This window comes from Amblyomma americanum, chromosome 10 (assembly GCF_052857255.1).
Source record: "Amblyomma americanum isolate KBUSLIRL-KWMA chromosome 10, ASM5285725v1, whole genome shotgun sequence".
NCBI lineage: Eukaryota > Metazoa > Arthropoda > Arachnida > Ixodida > Ixodidae > Amblyomma > Amblyomma americanum.
In genome coordinates this window covers 133,698,825-133,713,132 of record NC_135506.1, presented here as the reverse complement: position 1 = coordinate 133,713,132, position 14,308 = coordinate 133,698,825, and the positions used below count along the sequence as shown (strand labels likewise).

General features: G+C 51.6%; 1 pseudogene; it reads left to right on the top strand.

The window, feature by feature from the left end:
• LOC144108727 (uncharacterized) overlaps nt 1-14,308 on the top strand; it is a 53,875-nt pseudogene that overhangs the window by 25,560 nt on the left and 14,007 nt on the right.

Here is a 14,308-nt window from a genome sequence, read left to right as displayed (position 1 = left end):
ATGGAGAATACCTAAATAATATGCGATTAGCTGATGACGTCGCCTTGCTGAGTCACGCAGAAGGTGAACTGAAAATCATGATCAATGAGTTAGAGAGGCAGAGCATAACACTGGGTTTAAAAATGAACACGCAGAAAACCAAGGTAATGTTCAACAATCTAGCAAGGGAAGAGCAGTTCACAATTGGAAGCGAGGTGCTGGAAGTGGTAAAGGGTTACGTCTACTTAGGGCAGGTAGGAACAGCTGATCCGGATCATGAGAGAGAAATAACTATAAGTATAAGAATGGGGTGGAGCGCGTATGGCAGGTTCTCGCAGATCATGAATAGCAAGTTACCAATATCCCTCAAGAGCGAAGTGCACAACAGCTGCATCTTACCAGTGCTCACCTACGGAGCAGAAACGGGGAGACTAACAAAAACAGTTCAGCTTAAGTTAAGGACAACGCAGCGAGCCATGGAAAGAAAAATGGTAGGTGTAAAGTTATGACACCGGAAGCGGGCTGAGTGGGTGAGGGAACAAACGAGGGTTAATGACATGGTATTCGAAATCAAGAGCAAGAAGTGGGCTTGGGCAGGGAATGTGATGCGAAGGCCGGATAACCGCTGGTCTTTAAGGGTAACGGAGTGTATTCCAAGAGAAAGTAAGCGTAGCAGCCAGCGGCAGAAGGTTAAGTGGGCGGATGAGGTTAAGAAGTTAGCAGGCAAAGGGTGGATGACGCTGCTAAAAGACAGGGTTAATTGGAGAGACATGGGAGGGGCCTTTGCACTGCAGTGGGTATAATAAGGCTGATGATGATGATGGGTGTAGTAAGGCTGATGACGATGATGATGATGATGTGCTAGCTCTAGCATGAACACAAAGTAGTCTGTCAGTTGGGTACTAGACATCAAGTTTAAATAAACACTGCATCAATTTCATTGACGCAGGACCACGCTACTTGTACCATTTTAGTACTTGACCTATCAAGAATTGCTTGTTCAGTGGTAATATCGGATATTTGTCATGTTTTATTTTAAAAGGCAGGGAGCCAATAAGTTAGTATTGGTTATAAATATTTCATCGCATTACTTCCTTTTTTGCTGTTATAAATTTTCTTAATTTGGTCTTTTTAAAACATTTCTCTGTATTAGCAACAACCACGTAAGTAAGAACATCAAACTTTTCAAAGTGAACACAGCGGACGCCTTGTACACCGGTCATCCGCAATGCGCCGCATTAAAGCATTTTCACTGCCGCTCTGAACGCTGATCCCTTCTGCCCGCATCGGACAGCACCTGACGTCCACATGACGAGCCAGCACAGGGACTTGCGGAAACACCAAGCGAGCAGCCTTGAAAAATAGAGGAGCTTATTCTAGCCAAATGTGCGCTCTAATTGTTTTAAAGGATATAGAGGTCACTGCAAGAGCCGACTTGCCGCCTGCTCAGGGTCGACGTGTCGGCATGTTTCATTGAACACACGCCTACTAGGACGGTAGAGCAGTCCACTCAACAGGTAAATTGATTTTGCCGCTGTCACATAGCCACTAGCTAGCTGTACTTCCTAAATCCACTGCCATTGATATCGGACAGCTCCACACGGCAGTTGTCGACGATGATCGACTGAATTAACGTTAACTAAAGGTGACTGATATTTCAGGGGTTCTTCAGAGTAGCATCGCACTCACCGTAGCTTGATAAAAAGAATTTCTAAACAATACCTAAAAGCCTACAAATACCTAAACAAAAATAAAACGTTGTCGTGTGTTTTAAGGCACACTAACTCTCTTAGGAGGCGCTATCTACAGGAGAGCTCTGCATATGACCAGGTGTAAACAAACCGACGTCATGTTTTTTCGTGTGCATCCCAGCGTTCCGCCTTTAGTGCTGCAAGATAGTGAAGGGGAAATGAGAAGAGAAGTTGACAGAGTGGTAGCTGCTTCACCATGAAAAATGAATGCTCCTCTAGTATGCAACCAAGGGCTAAGAATTGCCCACCTTCGGGCCCCGTTGTCATCTCTAGATTGTGCCCAAATGTGAACCATTTGAATGGGTTGCTCGGAAATTCCACGACTACAGCGCAACGAACGGGACGCAGAAGGAGGACACTGGCAGAGACACAACACAGCGCTGACTCACAACTCTGTTGAGAGTCAGCGCTGTGTTGTATCCCTGCCTGTGTCCTCCTTCTACATCCCGTTCGTTGCGCTGTATTCATGGAATATCGAAAACAGCTGGCCCAACAACTTACCTTTTTACTCGAAAAAACTTAAAATTATAAATTATGTAAGACATACATTTGGGGTTTGCTGCCCCAGCGGCCAGTGCCACCGAAGAAGAGAATGCTGAAGAAGACGAAGCTGACGCAGTTCAGTTTGCGAAGAAGACGAAGGTGACGCTCTCGAACTCATGGCTTGGAGCTACGCTGTGTCAATAATTATTTTGCCTGGCCACATTTCTTGTGCGTCTGATTTGCGTCTTTACATTTGGTGGAGGTGCTGCCTGTTCCCACCCTGGAGCTTCAGACCTTACGGATCTACGGACCTGAAGATATGCACCCCTTACAAGCCTCTAACACGATTACTGATACCCAGCCCCAGCCTGGCTCCACTGCTCCCGCCGCCGTCGTCTGTTCCGGTCCCGTGCGTCAGCGCGACAATGCGATCTTCAGTGGCACGGACGACACCGACGTCGAAGACTGGCTCGCCTCCTATGAACGCGTAAGCGCGTATAATAAGTGGGACGACAGCGTCAAGCTGACAAAAGTCATATTTTATCTGACCGACGTCGCCAACTTGTGGTTTCGCAACCACGAAGCCAATTTTTCTACCTGGGCGGCCCTCAAAACCAGCCTTACAGATGTATTCGGCCGCCCCGCTGTCCGAAAACTTCGTGCCGAACAACGGTTGCGCAGTCGGGCCCAGCAGAACGGCGGGAATTTCACAAGATATATCGAGAATGTCGTTGATTTATGCAAGGGTCTGAATCCATCCATGAGCGACGCGGACAAAATCAAACACATTCTTAAAGGGATTGAGGACGACGCATTTCAGATGTTAGTGTCCAAAAATCCTGAAGCCATCTCCGACGTCGTTTCTTTGTGTCAGAGCTATGACGAGCTCCGGAAACAGCGTCTTGTCACCCGCCGTACCATTTTCCCGGACGACAACATTTCGAGCTTGGCTGTCGGCGGTCCTGCTCACGATCAGTCGACCTTTATTCAGCAAATCCAGCAGTTTGTGCGGGAGGAGGTCACCCGCCGGCTATCGCTGGTTACCTGCCCACCCGCTCCAACGCCAACGCTGTCGCATTCCATTCAGCGTGTCATCCAGGAGCAGGTTGCAGAGGTCCTGCCGCCCGCTAATCCACCTCCTGTATTCACTGCACCGCTGACATAAGCTGAAGCTGTCGTCCGGCCACGACCTCAGCCGGTTGTTCCTGCCTATGCGCCACCTTGCACCGTCTTTCCTGACCCGCCGCTCGCTCGTACAATGCCTCACCCTCACCGGCCTTTGCCTCGCACCGCTCCACGCCATCTGAATTCGTGGCGCACGCAAGACAACCGCCCGATTTGCTATACTTGCGGCCTCGCTGGTCATGTAGCCCGTTGCTGCCGCACCCGCGGATCCCGTTCTCGCGACTTCGGGCCAGCGCCGACGTACGACGTAACCGTGCCCTCCGCACCTGACTCTTCTAATCTGCCCCAGCATCCCTCTACCTATCGCTCCGACTCCTACCACCGAACCCCCCTGTCGCCGTCTCCTCGCCGCCGTTCGGTCTCTCCTATGCGCCGCCGGTCGCCACCCCTCCAAGCGGAAAACTAGGCGCCGCAGTTCCGGAGGAAAGACCTGCGCCGTCACCGACCGTCTCAAGCCCTATTGCCGCTCCTGTGAACATTCTTGAAGTGCTGGTTGAAGGTGTTCTTGTTCATGCGCTCATTGACACTGGTGCTGCCGTATCCATCATTAGCCGCAACTTGTGCCGCAAACTAAAAAAAGTGACGACGCCGCTTTCTGAAATTTCCCTTCGAACCGCCAGCGCTGACCCCATTCGACCTCTCGCAGCGTGCACCGCTCGCCTCATCATCCAAGGCCTCTCCTACACCATTGAGGTCTTCGTTCTTGCCCGCTCCTCTCACGACATCATCCTCGGTTGGGACTTTCTGCCCGCGCATCACGCAATCATCGACTGTACACGTGCTCAAATTGATTTGTCGCTGCTGTGTGATACTCTTGTGGACACCTTCCCTGCTACTGCCGCGCATATTCTAGCCACTGACGACACCAACGTGCTGGCTTTCTCTTCTGTTTTTGTACCCCGTATTGGTGCAACACTCTCTGACGCTACTGTCCTTTTTTCGCCCTCACCCCTTTGTGCGCACCGCAAATCTGTCATACTCCCGCATGCTGTGCTCACCATTTCTGGTGGTTGTAGCGCCCTGTACATTGCGAACCCGTTGCCTATCCCGACCACTTTATTTCGGGGAGAATCGCTTGGCACGGTTGATGTCATCGATCTCGACGACGATTCACCTGTTCCGGATGACCCTCCCGCGTATGACATCAATGCCCTCACTCCCTCCATCGTCGCAACCGATCAGACCTCACCCGACCGGCTTGCCGATTCCGTCGATGCCGCTCTGCCGCCTCTCCAACGCGCCCAGCTTGTCGCCTTGCTTCAGCGCTTCCACGCGTCCTTCGATTCTCATCAAGACACCTCGGGTCGTACAACAGCGGTTCGCCAACATATCGACACTGGAACCCATCGACCTTTGCGCCAGCGCCCTTACCGCGTCTCCTCCGCTGAGCGCCGCATAATTGATGACCAGGTGAACGACATGCTACACAGTGGAGTAATCCAGCCCTCTCACAGCCCGTGGGCTTCTCCCGTTGTACTCGTCAAGAAAAAGGACGGTTCCATTAGCTTCTGCGTAGACTACCGCCAGATAAACAAAATTATTCGGAAAGACGTCTACCCCCTGCCTCGTATAGATGACGCGCATGACTGGCTGCAGGGGGCAGAGTACTTTTCTTTGTTAGATCTGCGCTCTGGATACTGGCAGGTGCCGATGGCCGGAGCTGATCGCCCGAAAAAAGCTTTCATCACGCCTGATGGGCTGTATGAATTTAATGTGATGCCCTTCGGTCTCTGCAACGCGCCTGCAACTTTCGAGCGCATGATGGACAACATTCTATGCGGGCTGAAATGGCAAACATGCCTCTGCTACTTGGACGATGTTGTCGTATTCTCCCCGGATTTTCCGTCTCATCTTCTTCGTCTTGAGAGTGTCCTTAAGTGTCTTAGTGACGCCAGCCTGCAGCTTAATTTGAAGGAGTGTCACTTTGGCGCCCGACAGCTATCTTAGGCCACGTCGTGTCCAAGGATGGTGTCCTCCCGGACCCTGCCAAGCTACGAGCAGTTGCTGATTTCCCGAAGCCCACCTCCCTGAAGGAACTTAGAAGCTTTATTGGACCTTTGCTCGTACTTTCGTCGGCTCGTCAAGAATTTTGCTGCAATTATCGCCCCCCTGACACAACTTATCGTCGGCGACCACGACTTACCGGCCTGGTCTACTGCATGCGACGAAGTTTTTGCCATGCTGCGCCATCTTCTCACCTCCCATCCGGTCTTGCGCCATTTCGACCCTTCTGCCCCTACAGAACTCCACACGGACGCCAGCGGCATCGGTCTGGGTGCCGTTCTTGCTCAGCGAAAACCTGGCTTCCATGAGTACGTCGTTGCTTATGCAAGCCGTGCACTCACAAAAGCGGAGACTAATTATCCCGTCACATAAAAAGAATGTTTGGCAATTATTTGGGCGATCACAAAATTTCGACCTTACTTATATGGGCGCCCATTAGCTGTCATAATAGATCACTATGCCCTTTGCTGGCTGTCGTCACTCAAGGATCCTTCCGGCCGCCTCGCTCGTTGGGCTCTCCGATTACAAGACTACGACATTCAGGTCATTTACCGCTCCGGGCGCAAACACTCCGATGCTAACGCCCTCTCACGCTCCCCTGTGTCAACGTCAGTGGCGCAAGGATCCACCACAGCACTCAACGGCTCTTCTGCAACGTTTACCTTGTCCGGCCCGCCCTTTCTACCGTGTTGGCATCGACCTTTATGGCCCTCTTCCTAGCACTTATGCTGGACACCGATTGATCATTGTCGCCATAGATATCTCACGCGCTATGCGGAAACTTCCCCGCTACCAGCTGCAACGGCCTCTAACGTCGCCGATTTCATACTTCAAAACATCATTCTTCGCCACGGTGCGCCTCAGGAAGTGCTTAGCGACGGAGGTCGCGTCTTCTTGTCCGACGTCCTGGAGGCCCTTCTTCGGGAGTGTGACATCGTCCACCGTACAACTTCATCTTACCATCCCCAGACGAACGGCATCACCGAGCGCTTTAACCGGACCCTCGGCGACATGATGGCCAAGTAGATTTCATTCGATCACTCCATCTGGGACCGCATTCTACCATACGTTACCTATGCTTACCATTCGGCAATGCAAGCAACTACTGGTTTTTCCCCGTATTTCTTCTCTACGGCCGGGAGCCATCTTCAATTATGGACACCATGCTCCCTTACCGCCCCGATTCTTCCGAATTTACAACCGTCTGTCCAGCCGCTGCGCATGCCGAAGAATGCCGTCAACTCGCCCGTTTCTTTGCTGCCCACGATCAGCACCGTCAGAAAAGTGCCCGCGCCACTTCTTCCGGTCGGCCGCCGGCTTACCTTCCTGACACCTTAGTTTGGCTTTTGGTGCCCTCCTCCAGCCCGGGCCTGTCGACAAAACTGCCAAGCAAATACCACGGCCCCTATCGCGTAGTTCAGCAGACATCTCCAGTTAACTACCTCGTCGAGCCCCTCACGCTTTCGCCTGATCATCGACGCCGCGGCCGCGAAATCGTCCACTTCGACCGCCTGAAACCATACTACGACCCCGCTATCATTTCGTGCCCTTAGGCCGCCAGGATGGCGCCTTTTCACCCCGGGGGTATTGTAAGACATACATTTGGTGTTTGCTGTCCCAGCGGCCAGTGGCGCCGAAGGAGAGAAAGCTGAAGAAGACAAAGCTGACACAGTTCAGTTTGCGAAGAAGACGAAGCTTACGCTCTCGAACTCTTGGCTTGGAGCTACGCTGTGTCAACAAAGATTTTGCCTGTCCACATTTCTTGTGTGTCTGAATTGCGTCTTTACAATTGTACTTATTTGCTGCTTAACTTCAAGTGCATTCGGTGAATAGCATTTCTAATTTCCTTGACCGTTTTTATGGGCTCTCTACGGCAACAGAATTTGGCGGGGGTCCACCATGACATGCTTCAAAGCATACGAGGTATACATCACTCACGATCTTTAAGTTGTCAGGCATAACAAATGCTACAAATAAGAACGGGCCAACTGTAGAAGAACGTTTATTTAATAGTACCTCTTGCGGGGCTAGTTGGTGAAACATTGTCTAGCAAAAGTAAAAACGGTGCTAAATTTGACATAAACCACACAGAAAGACAGATAGGACGGTCGCGAACTACAAATATTTTTATTGAAAGACAGATGTTGCATATACATAGCCCCAAGAAGGTGAACGCATGCGCACTTGTCACATGGTAAGAACAAAGGCCATTCAGACGAAAACTGCCCATTATCTCGTATATTTAGCAATCTATGTTCCCTTGCTCGCACGGAGATAGAAGTGGGGCTGACGCACGCCTCACCTCTCTCTTTGGTATAAAAGGCTTCTCGAGCTTATCTAGTTCTCGAGCTAATCTAGATTTATTTCTAGCTTGAATTTTGATGTGTCAAGTCATGGTTCAAAGTTTTTTTTTCATTGTTATCAATGCAAGAGCGGCAATGGGCGGGTAGGTTATGGAAATAATCTGACGCTTTCCTGTTGGTATTCAGTTTGTTTTTTCTATTTGATATATTTATTCTCCATGGGGCGCTTCTGTTCTTTCTTATGTCACCGAATCAGGGGGTACAGGTTGATAAGAGATGGGCGGGGTTCGAGAGCATTATAAGCTAGCAGTAAGATAGAATTTGAGGAATGATTGAGAAAAATGGGGGAAAAGCAGTGGGCTAGGAAATTTTTCAGATACCTGCACATAAGGCACGTTGACACGAAATGGAGAAAGTGAACTAGAATATTGACAAGCAAATATGTGCACACCAGTAGGGGGGCAAATCAGCACTTATTGGTTAAAAAAAGGTTACAGAAACAGAGAGAGCTCTGTAGAATAGAGGGATGCTGAAGAAATCGGCGCTGGGAAGATACAGGATCTTTAAGCAGGAAATTGCCAAAGAAAATATTCATGATAATTGTAGGGTAAGCTCTTTTTTGTTTGCGGCGAGAAGGGGAGTTTTGCGGATTAAGACATATAGTCAGGTACCACGCAATAGACACGTTGTGCGTTGCGTGCGTAGAGGAGGAGGAAACGGCTGAACACTTGATGCTTTTCTGTAAAGGGCTTCACCCTACAATGGAAAGCACCGGAGATAATTTATCCAAGGCATTGGGGTTTAAGGACAGTGAAGGAAAAGTAAATTTTAAGCGGGTAGAAATAACCAAGCGAAGGCTATCTGAATGGTATCTTAATCAAGACTAGAGTAAAATTTCACAAGTCATGGCTAGGTGGCTTGATCCACTGCCCGATTAAAAGGGTTCAGCATTATCCATCCATCCATTCATCCACCACCATCCATCCATCCATCCACCCACCATCCACCCACCATCCATGCATCCATCCATCCACCCACCCACCCACCCACCCACCCACCCACCCATTCACCCACCCACCCAACCATTCACCCACCCATCCATCCATCCATCCATCCATCCATCCATCCATCCATCCATCCATCCATCCATCCATCCATCCATCCATCCATCCATCCATCCATCCATCCATCCATATCCGATTGTATGTTGGAATAAACGGGATTTGTGTGCATCGGGACGGCTAGAGTCTTACTTGCGTTTCCACCTTCGAAGATATTACAATGGCGACTAGGATGTTGTTAACGTACCCCCAGCCCCGCTGCACCATCCGGATCCGCCCAGCAGCTTCACCGGGCTTGCTCCGCCACCGTTTTTCCTCTCGACACCCGGCCGTCCGTCATTGCCATCGCAGCAGTGGGAGCAGATGTTCAATGTCTACTTGCTTGCATCCGGAGCCGCCGCATTCAAGCCGGCGCAACGCAAGGCTATTATTTTGCATTGTTTTGGGGCGGAGGGCCAGCGTGTTTATCAGGCGTTACATGCAGGGACCAGCGCCGCAGCACAGGCAGCGCCAAGTGCGGCAGCACTCGCGGATGACGAGTCGGTCGTGGCCCCTCCTGACGAATACGACTGTACACTCGCCGCATTACGGCACCAGTTTTTGACGTCGCGCAACGTTATCGTCGAGCGTCGTCGCTTTCACCGCCTCAGCCAAAACACAATTAGTTGCCGGCGTTGTTGCAAATGGGTTGCAAGCCCCAAGGGTAGCGTTGGCCTGGCGGCCTTGGGCAAAGCTGGAAACATCCGAAGGTCCTGGCAAAGGATGAGTCGACTGGCAACAGAACAACTTGTTTATTCTGGCATCGCAAAAGAGCAGCCGGTCAGGGCGACCACGTTACTCGAAGGAAGAAATCGAAGTCTCCTCGTTGGCGTCCGGGGCAGCTCCCTTTACACCCACGGAGTCGAGGGCAAGAAGGAACGGATTGGGAAGAGGCGTCCGCTACGGCGACGCTTGAACATGTTCAGACGTGACGTGCGCGTCCGCCGGGCCGGCGCCGGTCAGACCTCCTCGCCTCCCAGTTGGGGAGCTCCTCTCCCCGGCTGCCGCGCTTTGACAAGCGTGGGCACCAACATGCACACACACACACACACACACACACACGACGACACGTGGCACTGAAACCTGCCTGGACGCGCTTGGCGGGAGGCGTTGCGGCAGCGATGAACGGGCCCAAAATGACCGCCACTTTGAACGAAGCCGCGGCGTCCGTTGCATCCGCGCCGGCTATACCGCGCGTCGTAGGCGAGAAGTAACAGACCGCCCCGCCGGGAGAAGGAGATCCCGATGGTCAGGGGACTGCATCCGCTGTCCAGAGGGATGTCGCTCGATGCTCGTAATCGAAACCGGTCGTCCCTCGACGTTGCTTGAGCGCAGCGCACAGAGAAGGCCTCGTTCTCAGGTTCAGGTTCACACAGGGCACTGCAAGTGACTTCGGGAGAGTTGCCATTTTTGTGCTCGTTCCCAGCAAGCGTAATAACTACGCCGAAACGCAACCGCTCAGTCAGCAAGCACGTGACAACCCTCACTAAGCTCTGCCAGGCTCTTTCCCCTTTTATACTACTGCCTAGTTCCTTACAGTAGTCAAGCAGCACTCAGAACGCGTCCACAAATTGGAAAATTGCACTAGAAAGCACATAATCACTTTGAAACACTAAACAAAAGCAATATGTTAAAAATCCTGCCTCAGGAAGAAAACATCAGTAACCAACAACTTTGAGGCGGATTCCTACGTTAGGGGCTTCGACTTAAGCCATCGGCGTTACCGTTGAGACTCCCCTTTTTGTAACGCACCTCAAAGGAATATTGTTGCAAAGCGAGGCTCCAGCGCAGGAGGCGGCCATTTTTGGGAGATATGGTCTGCAGCCATTGGAGAGGGCAGTGATCCGTCTCAATGATAAACCTCGAGCCGGCTAGGTAGCATGACAATTTCTGAACGGCCCACACGAGACACGCACACTCTTTCTCAGTGGCGCTGTACGCCTGCTCACGACAGGTCAGCTTACGACTAGCATACAGGACGGTGTGTTCCACTTCTCCATTGTCCCTTTGGCACAGTACAACGCCCATGCCTCGCTCACTAGCATCCCACTGAACAACGAACCCTTTTGTGTACTAAAGCGGCTGTTTGGGCTTGTTGGTCAGTGAACATGATAAAAGAATGCAGCGCGAAAAAAACAAGGACGAACAGAAGTGGACAGGACGAGGTAGACAACCTCGGCCTGTGCTAATTGGCACTTGGGAGCCTTGACTGTCAAGCCCGCTTCGCGCAGGCGGGTTAGCACTGCCCGCAAGTGTGCCATATGCTCAGACCAGGATGCGGAGAATATCGCTACGTCGTCTAAATACGGTAAAGCGAATTCTTCCTGTCCCCGCAACACTTTATCCATGAGGCTTGAAAAGCAGTATGGCGCGTTCTTCAAACCAAAACTCAAAACTTTAGGACGGAATGTTCCCATTGGTGAAATGAACGCCGCATACCTACTAGCCTCTTCTGTAAGTGGAACCTGCCAATAACCCCTGACAAGATCTAGGGTGGAAATAAACTGAGCGCTACTAACTTTCTCAAGGCGCTCCTCGATGTTAGGGATCGGATAAATTTGATCCATAGTGATGGAATTAAGCCTGCGGTAGTCGACGCAAGGACGAGGTTCCTTGCCCGGTACCTCAACTAAAATCAAAGGGGAGGTATAATCACTCTCACCCGCCTCAATAACACCGAGCTGTAGCATTTTCTTTACCTCAGCCTCCATAATATCGCGCTGGCGGGGTGACACCCGGTACGCCTTGGATCGTACTGGCTCTGGGGAGGTAAGTTCTATATCATGAGTAAGGACAGAAGTCCTACCAGGCCTCTCAGAGAACTGACCTTGAAACTCTTGTAAGAGTTGTTGTAGTTCGGTTTTCTGCTCAGGCGACAGCGGTGCTTTAATGATTAAGTCACTAATGACCTGATCAGTGTCTTCCCTGTTCGTCACTGAGCTTAGTCCCGGAAGCTCGACCGGAAGCTCTTCTAACTTTCAGTTGTCGGGCATTTCCTCTCGAGTACCTGGTGCCTTCAACGCTACAGGCTCAATTTTATTCAGTTCGGACGTGCTCTGAATATCAGCTTGCTGCGCCTCCGACCCTTTTTCATTGTTCGACAACGTCGGCCCTGCAACTACCGCCTTTGCAGCGAGCTCCCGAACTCTCGATCTGGTTAAGGCCTGAACGCTAGCCTCACCAAACAAAAGCCCCTTCTCGCGCAGGAGGTGATCGGACGTGTTCGAAAATAGGTACGGGTACTGGGGGGGCAGCATAGATGACACTACGGCCTCCGTCTCAAGTGCTCCGAAAGGTCGTTCAATAAGCACTTTTGCTACGGGCAGACACACGCTATGAGCTTCCACGGCTTGCTTGATCCATGCGCACTCGCCCGTGAACATATCGGGTTCTACGTAAGAGGGGTGAACTACATCCATTGTAGCTGCGGAATCACGAAGCACTCGGCACTCTTTCCCGTTCACGAGGAAGTCTCGCATGTAAGGCTCGAGAAGCTTCATGTTCTCGTCAGTGCTACATAATGACAAACACACGACTTTTCTTTTTGCTTGTGGGCACTGCGCCGAAAAGTGACCCGGCTTCTGGCACGTATAACACACGCGCGCTTGCCTCGTCTCGAACCGCTTTCTGCGTTCGGCTTCGGCTGCCGCAGTCTCCTTACGTTCGGTCGGACTGCTTTCACTCGCATCCGCACTACGTGTGTCCCCCCTTGCTCTCATGGGTGTGAACTTCGGCCTCTCAGACTTGGAGCCAAATTCACCCTTTTGACCGTCCTTAGCTCCGCGAGCCCGACGCGTCACAAACTCCTCGGCTAGCTCGGCGGCTTTAGCCACTGTACTTACGTCCGGCCTATCCAAGACCCAGTACCGCACGTTCTCAGGTAACCGACTATAAAACTGTTCTAGCCCGAAACACTGCAGAATTTTCTCGTGGTCACCAAACGCTTTCTCTTCTTTGAGCCACTCCTGCATGTTTGACATAATCCTGTAGGCAAACTCTGTATATGACTCACTTCTGCCTTTTTCATTTTCCCGAAACTTCCGACGGAACGCCTCCGCTGACAGCCTGTACTTTTTTAGCAGACTCGATTTCACTTGGTCGAAATCCTCTGCCTCCTCTCTCTTCAAGCGAGCGACTACGTCGGCCGCCTCGCCGGGTAACAAAGTGAGCAAGCGCTGTGGCCACGTTTCCCGAGAGAACCCCTGCTTCTCGCACGTTCGCTCAAAGTTAACCAGGAACAAACCAATGTCCTCTCCAAGCTTAAACGGCCGCATCAGGTCAGTCATTTTGAACGATACTCGTTCTCCTGCACCGTGTGCCTGACTTCCATTACGAGCGCGTTCCATCTCTACCTCGAGACGCTTCATTTCCAAAGCGTGTTGACGGTCGCGCTCTTCTTTCTGCTCTTTACGTTCGCGCTCGTCTTTCTCTATTTTCTCTTTACGTTCGCGCTCGTCTTTCTCTTTTCGCTCTTTACGTTCGCGCTCCTCTTTTTGCTCCCTCTCCTCAATGGTCTCAAGGCATTCCGACAGCTCGTCATCCTCAGCCTCCAACTCAAGAATAGCCCTTAGCAGTTCTGGTTTTCTGAGTTTGTCTGAGACATCCAGACCCAACTCTCTTGCAAGCTCCAGCAATTTCGGTTTGCGCAACGACTTCAAATCCATGGCTGCTCCGAATGCTGCTTTCTCTACTGCCTACTATTGTCTTGCCACAAACTAACCCGGCAGCAACGACAACCACAATTACCAGCTCTGTTTCTGACACTAACAAAAGCCTGGCAAAACTCAGAAGAAGAAAGTCCCGCACTCACCAAACCTCGCAGCCAAGAATTCAGCGCAGTCGTTCCGCTGCAGGCAACCAGTCATCACACAGGGCTCGTTGCACTGCTCCCGGATGGTCGTTGTGCTGCTCAGCATAGAGTTGACCGCATATCTTCGCTGCTGGCCTCCGTTGTCGGGATCTCACCGCTGGCAACCAGTTGTTGCAAAAGGGTTGCAAGCCCCAAGGGTAGCGTTGGCCTGGCGGCCTGGGGCAAAGCTGGAAACATCCGAAGGTCCTGGCAAAGGATGAGTCGACTGGCAACAAAACAACTTGTTTATTCTGGCATCGCAAAAGAGCAGCCGGTCAGGGCGACCACGTTACTCGAAGGAAGAAATCGAAGTCTCCTCGTTGGCGTCCGGGGCAGCTCCCTTTATACCCACGGAGTCGAGGGCAAGAAGGAACGGCTTGGGAAGAGGCGTCCGCTACGGCGACGCTTGAACATGTTCAGACGTGACGTGCGCGTCCACCGGGCCGGCGCCGGTCAGACCTCCTCGCCTCCCAGTTGGGGAGCTCCTCTCCCCGGCTGCTGCGCTTTGACAAGCGTGGGCACCAACACACACACACACACACACACACACACACACACACACACACACACACACACACACACACACACACACACACACACACACACACACACACACACACACACACACACACACACACACACACACACACACAC